Source organism: Xenopus laevis, chromosome 6S (genome assembly GCF_017654675.1).
Source record: "Xenopus laevis strain J_2021 chromosome 6S, Xenopus_laevis_v10.1, whole genome shotgun sequence".
Classification (NCBI taxonomy): Eukaryota; Metazoa; Chordata; class Amphibia; order Anura; family Pipidae; genus Xenopus; species Xenopus laevis.
The window spans coordinates 136,790,214-136,799,595 of record NC_054382.1 but is presented as its reverse complement, the minus strand read 5'-3'; the positions used below and the strand labels follow the sequence as shown (position 1 = coordinate 136,799,595).

Below are 9,382 nucleotides of genomic sequence, written 5' to 3'. Positions count from 1 at the left end.
CTACCTCCGAGAGGGAATATGGGCAAACAGCTTCATTTTTAAAGTCAGTTACTGTTCAAGTTTCTATTGGAGAATTTAAAGTTGAAGGCAAAGCTCATTCACTCTGGGTGCTTCTGCATTACCCCAGAGAAGAGGAAGGAACTTATTAAAAAATTTGAGTCCAAAATGTTGACATGGGAAGAAATCTTCCAAATAATTGTCACTATTATAAAGGAGACAGAGGAGAGGGGTCAGAACCTCAAGTTTAAGGGTCTCAGGAAGCAGGTCTCAGCATCTGAGCTCCTCCAGTCACAAATCATTGATCAAGACACCCTCATAGACCTGACACTGGGAAAAAAGACATTGACTGAAGTCACTGAGATGGATTCAGTAAAGGGATACCTAGAGGAAACAAGCTGCATTGCTGGTGTTTTAGTGTCTTCTAAAACTGACCCATCAAAGAAAGAAAAGATGAACATCTATGATGCCATGTTAAAGGGTATTCTGAGGCCAGGGACTGTCCTTGTCTTACTGGAAGCACAAGCAGCCACAGGTTTTGTCATTGATCCCATGAAGAACAAAAAACAGTAGATGAAGCGGCTGCCTCGGGGGAAATAGGAAAAGAGCTCCACACCAAGCTTCTGTCTGCGGAGAAAGCTGTAACCGGTTACAATGACCCCAGCCAAAGAATTTCTCTTTTCCAAGCAATGCAGAGAGAGCTCATTGTTAAAGACCACGGCATCAGCTCAGATTGCAACAGGGGGCATTATCAACCCAGTTCACAGTCACCGCGTGCCAGTGGAAGTGGCCTACAAATGTGGTTTCTTTGATAAAGAGATGAACAAAATACTCTCTGATTCCACTGATGAAACCAAAGGTTTCTTTGACCCAAATACCCATGAGAACCTCACCTACATGCAGCTCCTCCAAAGATTTGTCCAAGACCCAAAAACACAGGGCTGTTTATGCTGGGGGTCAACACAAAATATGCAAATATAATATTCAGAGAAAGCTCACCGAATTTCTTTGTTGGCTTCTTCCACAGGTATTCTGTGTGTAATACCCAATAGGTCAATGCATTCAGTAGTTGTGGAACAAATCCAGGGCAGCAACTTGTCTGCAAAGTTCTTTATTGGGATAATGAGTTACACAACATGTTTCGGGCCCACACCCTTTATCAAGTGTAAAAAGGAACAACCAAAAACAATCATTTATAATCTCATGTGACTACCAGCAGTGCAGTATGGGTAAAAGTTTTCCATTAACTATTTAGTGATATACATCCTAAAATGCATTGTGCAATTATAACTCCCATATGGCTACACACAGTTCATCATAGATAAAACTTTTTCATTAACTATCAGTGATATACATCTTAAAGTGCATAATAAAGATTTTACAAATTTATAAAAGCCTCTCACAAAGTGTAAAATTACAAAATATGATCTCTAATAAATATTGTAAAAACTTAATGTGACCCAATTCCTCTAGCTTTTAATTAAGTTTTTTGCATTTTAAGATGTATATCACTAAATAGTTAATGAAAAAGTTTTATCCATGATGAACTGTGTGCAGCCATATGGGAGTTATAGTTGCACAATGCACTTTAAGATGTATATCACTAAATAGTTAATGGAAAAGTTTTACCCATACTGCACTGCTGGTAGTCACATGAGATTATAAATGATTGTTTTTGGTTGTTCCTTTTTACACTTGATAAAGGGCGTGGGCCCGAAACATGTTGTGTAACTCATTATCCCAATAAAGAACTTTGCAGACAAGTTGCTGCCCTGGATTTGTTCCACAACTACTGAATGCGTCAACACAAAATAAACAGCATAGAAGTATTTGGTGAAAGCTTCAAAATGTAATATTTCCATTAATTCTGGACTGAGGCTGCCCAACTTTAGCCATCAGGAGAAAGTCCTTCTAGATCATCTGTGATGAAATATAGTGCATGTGCCTGCAATGTGTGGGATCTTCTGCAGGGGGACAACGCTGCTCTTCTCTCTATTTCTCTATAAATGTATCCATGGACTAATTCACTCTTGCGTGGGAGCTCTGCCGTCAGCAATTGCACTGGGAAATGTATCCCGTCTCCACTAATGCCTTTAATTGCTTTAATTGCTTTTACAAAGTTTCTGCTGGTGTATAATCATAATTAGCATGTTGGAAGAAGATTGTAATGTGGCCTCAACAAGGATGTGATGTTTCTCAATAGGAACTTATTGTAATGTATAAGTATCGCATACCTTCCCTGTATATATGTACCTATGGGTGGGAGCTGCCAGATTTATCCTTCTCTGAGCCCACATTTTGCTCAACCTCGTACTGTTACAGAACCAATATGGCGGCCCCTATGTATGGATACATATACACAGAGACGGAATGTTATAATGAGAGTCACATGGGAGTTGTCTGAAAGTAAAACTTTCTTCATCTTGTATAAATAAACTTCTCTCTCAGCAAATGCCCTTTGTCATTCTGTAGAATACCCGTAATAAATTGTAGAAGAGGAGAGCACTACAGACGCAGATTAACTGCTAGTGGCTGATGTTTATTTTAAAGCTGCTGTACACCGAGTGTACAGCAGCTTTAAAATAAACATCAGCCACTAGCAGTTAATCTGCGTCTGTAGTGCTCTCCTCTTCTACAATTTATTACAGATATAACAGATGGTCGGTACATCTACTTCTAGAGGATAGAAGCACTCATTTACTGATTGGAATTGGCTGAGCGCAGTTTCATCTAATCTATACAGATTGACTCTACCTCTGTAGAATACCCCCCTGGAGCAGAAACTTTAAACCGGTGCAATACTTGTCATTCTACATGGAATTCATTTAAAAGGGTTCTGTCTGAGGCTCTGTTTGTCTTGCTACCTAGGACAGAATGAGTCCCATCTGCAGCCAGATACAAGAAGTAGCAGCAACTTGCCATGTGCAACAAAAGAGAGATTAGAGCAGATGTTCTGAATATCATTGATCCCCAGGCCTCATATACATACAGATCTCATATCCACAACAAACCCAATCAAAACAAAATCCACATTGGGGGCGACAAGTGTGCAATACATTCATTAAGAAGGTGTGGCCTTGGGGCTATGGCAAGTGGGATGTTGGCCACTAACCAGCCTGAAGCCTCTATGGGTCCCTTCAGTGAAAGCTTTATGACCCGTATGATTAGCTTAAAGAATAAGACATTGGGCCTCACAATCTGCTTCTGGTTTGCAACCTGACTACACAATCGCTCCTACTTGATTTGAGCTTAGAAAGTGGCTAAAGCAGCACCAATAGAGCAATATAAAAAAGGTCAGCCCCAAGGTATGAGGTCACTGATGCCAATAACAAGCAAGTCTCATTCAGGTGGAGGTGGGTATAGGGAGAGACTCATGGTTCAGATGGCACCAAAAACTGCAATGAGGATTAGCTTAGTTCTTAGAACATGTCTCTAGGTACTTGCACTGGCCTCATATGGGAGTAGTAGGCATGGACTTAATAAGCCACCAACATACCTAAGATATGCCTGCAGGACCTTAGCAAAGTTACAATGTAGTAATAACTATAACTAATCAGATAAATAACTGACACCAGACCAGGTAATTGCTTGGAGAAAGGCCGCAGCTTATATTTATTTATAATTCAGAATGACAAGAACAAATATTCAGATCCAAAACAATTCATTGACCAGACTGAGACGAGAGCCCGGGTACCTTCTATTTCTAATCTTTACTAGCACTGGGTTTTCGTCTGGTGTGCTAACAGCCAATCACTGCACACTAGCGCTTTGCATTCATTTATCTTTTAGGACACCAGACAAAAGCCCCTTCGCTGTACTGTATATAATTAACCCTACCCAACCTTTTGCCATGCCACACTCCCATGCACAGCTATGGGGTTAATCACCCCCCCCCCCCATCGCTGTACCATTCTTCTCCAACACACAGACATTATGGGCAAGATTTTTCATTGTGGGGCTAGTGACTTGGTATTTAGTGTAAAATGAAATTCAGAGTTCTAGGTGTGCCAACGTTCTGGGTTCAGCACAATTCTAGATGTTCCACTGTTCATGGTTCAGAATTCTAGATGTGCTCATCTAGGTTTGACAGAGTTCTAGGTGCACCCATGTACTGGGTCCATAAGAGTTCTAGGTGTGTATGTGTGCCGAGTTCAGTTGGGTTTTAAGTGCACATGGGTTCTGGGTTAATCATAGTTCTATGTGTGTATGTGCGCTGGGTTCAACCAGTGGTGTAACTAGATGTTACTGGGCCCATAGCAAATTCAATTTAGGGCTGCAAAATATTGGTTGACCTATTCCACCAAGATATATCAAACTAGCTCCTTAATTAGGGCCTCACTATGTGGCACATTCACTAAGATTCGTAGTTGCGCCAGCGTCTGCTTCGCCAGGCGTATTTTTGCCAGCGCTACGCCAATTCACTAAAATCCGAAGTTGCACTCACGGGAAGCGTAAGGTTGCGAAGTTGCGCTAGCGTTAATTCGCCAGGCAAAGCGAAGTTACGTGAGCGATGCTTAATTTGCATACGGCGCCAAATTGAAGTTACAATGGAGGAATATGTAGCAGCACTACACAAGCCTGGGAAACCTTCATAACAGCAAATAAAATGTTTATTTTGCCCTACACATGTGCCCACTGTATAGTTAAGTTGCCATGAGTCAGGAAATGTAGGGGGGAAGGAGGGGAGCCCCAAAAAATTTTTTCGATCTTTTTCAGCCTATCACCCATAAAAAAAGAAAAAAACCCAGCCTTTTTTGGGACTTAGAAAAATGTTTAACTTTTTTTAAAGCAATCCCTATCTACTCTATTGCACTTCGCCTGGTCTGAGGTGGCGAAGGAATTCTGGCGTAAAAGGTAGCGTTGAGAATAATTCAGTGAATTTGCGTAGTTACGTCTGTTGCGCAAATTCGCCAGGTGTAAGGGTGCGAAGTAACACTAGCGAATTAACACCAGCGTCCGTTAGTGAATCGGCAAATTAACAAAAATGCTCTACGCTGGCGAATTCACGCTAGCGTTAGGCGATTCGTCGTTTAGTGAATTTGCCCCTATGCCCCTACACTCCTGCCCCCACCCCACAACTGCAGGGTCTACCTCCTCTGTAATTACATCCCTGGGTTCAACAGAGTTCTAGGTGCACCCATAGTTTGGGTTCTAGGTGCACCATTGTGTTTGGTATAGCTGAAGTCTAGCTGCACCCATGTTCTAGGTTCATCAGAGTTCTACAAGGTCATAATGTTCTTTTCTATAGAACTGACCCTAGCCCTGGTGTACTTTCCATCCAACACTCCACATCTGAGATGGTTGGGACCAGACACCTGGTTCTGTCCTAAAGCTGGGCTGGAGATGAGTATCTTCTTCAATCCGCTGCAATACTTGTTACATATGAGCCCCAGGCCATCATTGGAGGATCTCACTCGTCCCAGTCCTATGATTGGAGGATCTCTGGCTCCAGCCCAGTATGACAGTATGAAGCATCTCCCTCTCTCCATCATGGTGGGTGACTGCAATTGCCAGTGGTTTGGGGGCAGCTTTGTAGAAAGCATTGCTTGTGTATGTGTCCTGATTTTTCCATTTGCTAGGAATTCATAATTCATTGTCAGTCTGTACTTTTCCTGAGGAATTCATCAAGCAGTGCCTCTCAGTTGCTCCAGAAAAGCTCCTCTCTGCACACAACTTGCCATTTCATTGCGTCCTCTTTGTGGTTCATTCATTGAAACTATTGGCCACACATTGTCAATACACTGTGTAAGTTATGTGCAACACAGACACACAACACTGAAGGTGTGCTATTTGTACCTCCCTTCCTTCCCCAGACATTGTACAAGACACTCTGCTGGAGGAGAAACCAAAGCGTATTGATCAGCAGGGGGGTTTCACCTCAATACCATGGAAGGCCATGCACTAGTGGGGTGAGCATGGGTTATTTTTAATAATCATATAACATTGACTTCAGTACCTCTTGTACTAGTTCTACTATGCTGGCATGAGGTACATGGAGTAAATATACAAATGGTCAGCATTTCTTGGGATGTCCACCATGTTCCTCTGGTTTTGCCATTATGGCAGGCTTCTCTGATGGTTTATTTACTGGTAACTCCTCCCAACCAATGAGATTAGAGGAGGGAAAGGGGTGTTACAGGGAGAGCTGGGAAGTGAATCAATGGTACAGGCTGATACATTAGATAGGTACAAGGAAGGGTCGGATGCTTTATTCACCAGTAGCTCCTCCCAGCAGACAGGAGGGAGCCAATGAGATTAGAGGAGGGAAAGGGGTGTTACAGGGAGAGCTGGGAAGTGAATCAGGGGTACAGGCTGATACATTAGATAGGTATAAGAAGGGGTTGGATGGTGTTTAGCAAGTGAGGGAATACAGGGATATGGGAGATAGCTCATAGTACAAGTTGATCCAGGGACATTTTGGAGTCAGGAAGGAAGACATTTTTCCCCCTCTGAGGCAAATTGGAGAGCCTTCACATGGGTTTTTTTGCCTTTCTGTGGATCAACTGGCAGTTAGACCGGTTATATATAGAGTTAAAAGGTTGAACTTGATGGACATGTGTCTTTTTTCAACCTCACTTACTATGTTACTATGTAACTTGTCCTTTAAGTACAAAGGAGAATGGAGTAAAAAGGAACAGACATAAGGGAGGCGTTAAACTCAGGAGGAATAAAACTGATAGAAGAAGGGACAGACATAAGACAGTACTGGGGGAATAAGTTCTTTAGTAAATATATGTAAATGTATAGCTGTAAGGGGGACGGTGTATTAGGGCCATATTATGACCATATTTATAGAAAGGAGAGCATTGGATAAATATAAAATAGTAATGGGATTTTCTTAAGAAGATACATAAGATCATGTCTTTTGCTGTTCTAGGATCCAGTTGTAGGATCCAGTTGTAGGATCCAGTTGTAGGATCCAGTTGTGGGATCCAGTTGTAGGATCCAGTTGTAGGATCCAGTTGTAGGATCCAGTTGTAGGATCCAGTTGTGGGATCCAGTTGTAGGATCCAGTAAACTTCCCTTAGGTTCAAGGTATCACCTTCTGTCACTGGGATCTTCACCTGTTCAATGACTTTTCCACCCAGATCTTGTGGCCTCTGGAGGAGCAGGCTAAACAACGCTGACCTATTGGTGACTTATCTTCCTTCTTTTCGATTGCTCTAATGTCCTCTCTTATTCTGTCTTTCAGGCATGGGATGGAGCACCCTACATATTGTTTCATACAGCATTTACATTCTAATAGGTATACTATTCACTTGCAATTGCAGTTATAAAATCCTTTACTTTGATATGTTCTGCCTGTGACAGTGGAAGTAAATCCATTGCTGATATCTATCACCCCACAAGTTTTGCACCTGGTGGATCCGCATCTAAAAGTACCTTTCCTGGAAAACCAGTCACCCCTTTGTAGAAATGTAGGTGAAGAAACTATGCTGGGTGCTTGCATATTGCTCAATGTAGGGCACAAACTTCATCTCATTGGAAGATAATACTTTGTGTAGTTTTTCATATTTTCCAATTACTCTGCAAATTTGGTTATATTCTTCACTGTATTCTGTTACAAAATAAATTATTTTATTTTCTCGAGGCTGTATCTTATTTTTTTTCTTTACTCTCATTTGTCTGTTCCCCTGCTTGATCTAACTTACTCGCTTTGGTGTATGAATTCTATATGAGGTACTTAGAGTAACCTCTTCTATAGAGTCTTTCAGACAGCTCTCTTGATTGTTCACAAAAAGAACCGGACTGACTACAATTTCTGCAATAACTTAAGAATTGACTGGATGGAATGTATCGTAGGGTGTGTTGTGGATGCCAACTATTGGCTCTCAATATGGTATTTCCTGCTGTTGATTTGCGAAATATCTCAAAATCTATCTCACCCTGGTCTGTGTTGCCTATTAGTCTTAGGTCCAAGAAACGAATCTCGTTGATGTGATGTTCTGTAATACATAATTTGGTATGGTCGCTTTATAGACGACTTCTTATTTATATGGGGTGGCCCACCTGATTTGATCACAGATTTGCACAATTACCTTAATGACAAGTTGTAAGAGTACCTGTGCGGCGGGGTCGTCCACCGCGCCACCGGCGGGGTCGCCCGCCGCACCTTCCTTCCTCTTAGCCGCGCCAGCGTGTTTTCGCTGGCACCGGCTCCTCCATAGGGCGTGCGCGGCGCGCCTCCTTCCAGTTAAAGGCGCAGGCGCGCTGACGTCATACGTCAGTGCGCAATTCAAACTGTATAAAAAGCCCATCGTGTCCACAGCACCTTGCCCGTGATAGAATCTTTATTCTGTGGTTCCTGAAGCCTTGTGCTGTCTGTTCCTGTGTACTTTATATCTGTGATTCCTGGTTTTTGATCCCTGCCTGTTCCTGACTATTCTGATATCCGAACTCTGACCTTTGCCTGCATTTCGATTACTCTTCTGCCTGATCCCTTTTGTTTGAATACCCGGTTTTGACCCTTGCCTGCCTGACGATTCTTGATATCTGCCTGCCTCGACCCAGCCTGTCTGACGATTCTCTCGCTTGCTCCATTTGTACCGTGACCGTCGGCCTAAAGACTCTGCTAAACGCCTGCCAGAACATCTCGCCTTGCACCCCTCTTTAAGTCCAGGTGGCACCCAAGTAAGCTGAGGGCTCCTCCCAAAGCCCAACGGTGGTCACACTACTGGTGAAGCTGAGCCGAGACCAGGGTGCTTGGCATTTGTTCTGGTATCGGGTGCCGGCCGTGACACAACTGTAATCTAAAATTCTCTATAGAACATCACATCGACGAGATTCGTTTCTTGGACCTAAGACTAATAGGCAACACAGACCAGGGTGAGATAGATTTTGAGATATTTCGCAAATCAACAGCAGGAAATACCATATTGAGAGCCAATAGTTGGCATCCACAACACACCCTACGATACATTCCATCCAGTCAATTCTTAAGTTATTGCAGAAATTGTAGTCAGTCCGGTTCTTTTCGTGAACAATCAAGAGAGCTGTCTCAAAGACTCTATAGAAGAGGTTACTCTAAGTACCTCATATAGAATTCATACACCAAAGCGAGTAAGTTAGATCCAGCAGGGGAACAGACAAATGAGAGTAGAGAAAAAAAAATAAGATACAGCCTCGAGAAAATAAAATAATTTATTTTGTAACAGAATACAGTGAAGAATATAACCAAATTTGCAGAGTAATTGGAAAATATGAAAAACTACACAAAGTATTATCTTCCAATGAGATGAAGTTTGTGCCCTACATTGAGCAATATGCAAGCACCCAGCATAGTTTCTTCACCTACATTTCTACAAAGGGGTGACTGGTTTTCCAGGAAAGGTACTTTTAGATGCGGATCCACCAGGTGCAAAACTTGTGGGGTGATAGATATCAG

At 42.4% G+C, this 9,382-nt stretch overlaps 1 pseudogene; it reads left to right on the top strand.

The window, feature by feature from the left end:
• Window positions 1-65: 65 nt before the first annotated feature.
• On the top strand, window positions 66-1,059 carry LOC121395186 (annotated as a pseudogene).
• The last annotated feature ends 8,323 nt before the right edge of the window (window positions 1,060-9,382 follow it).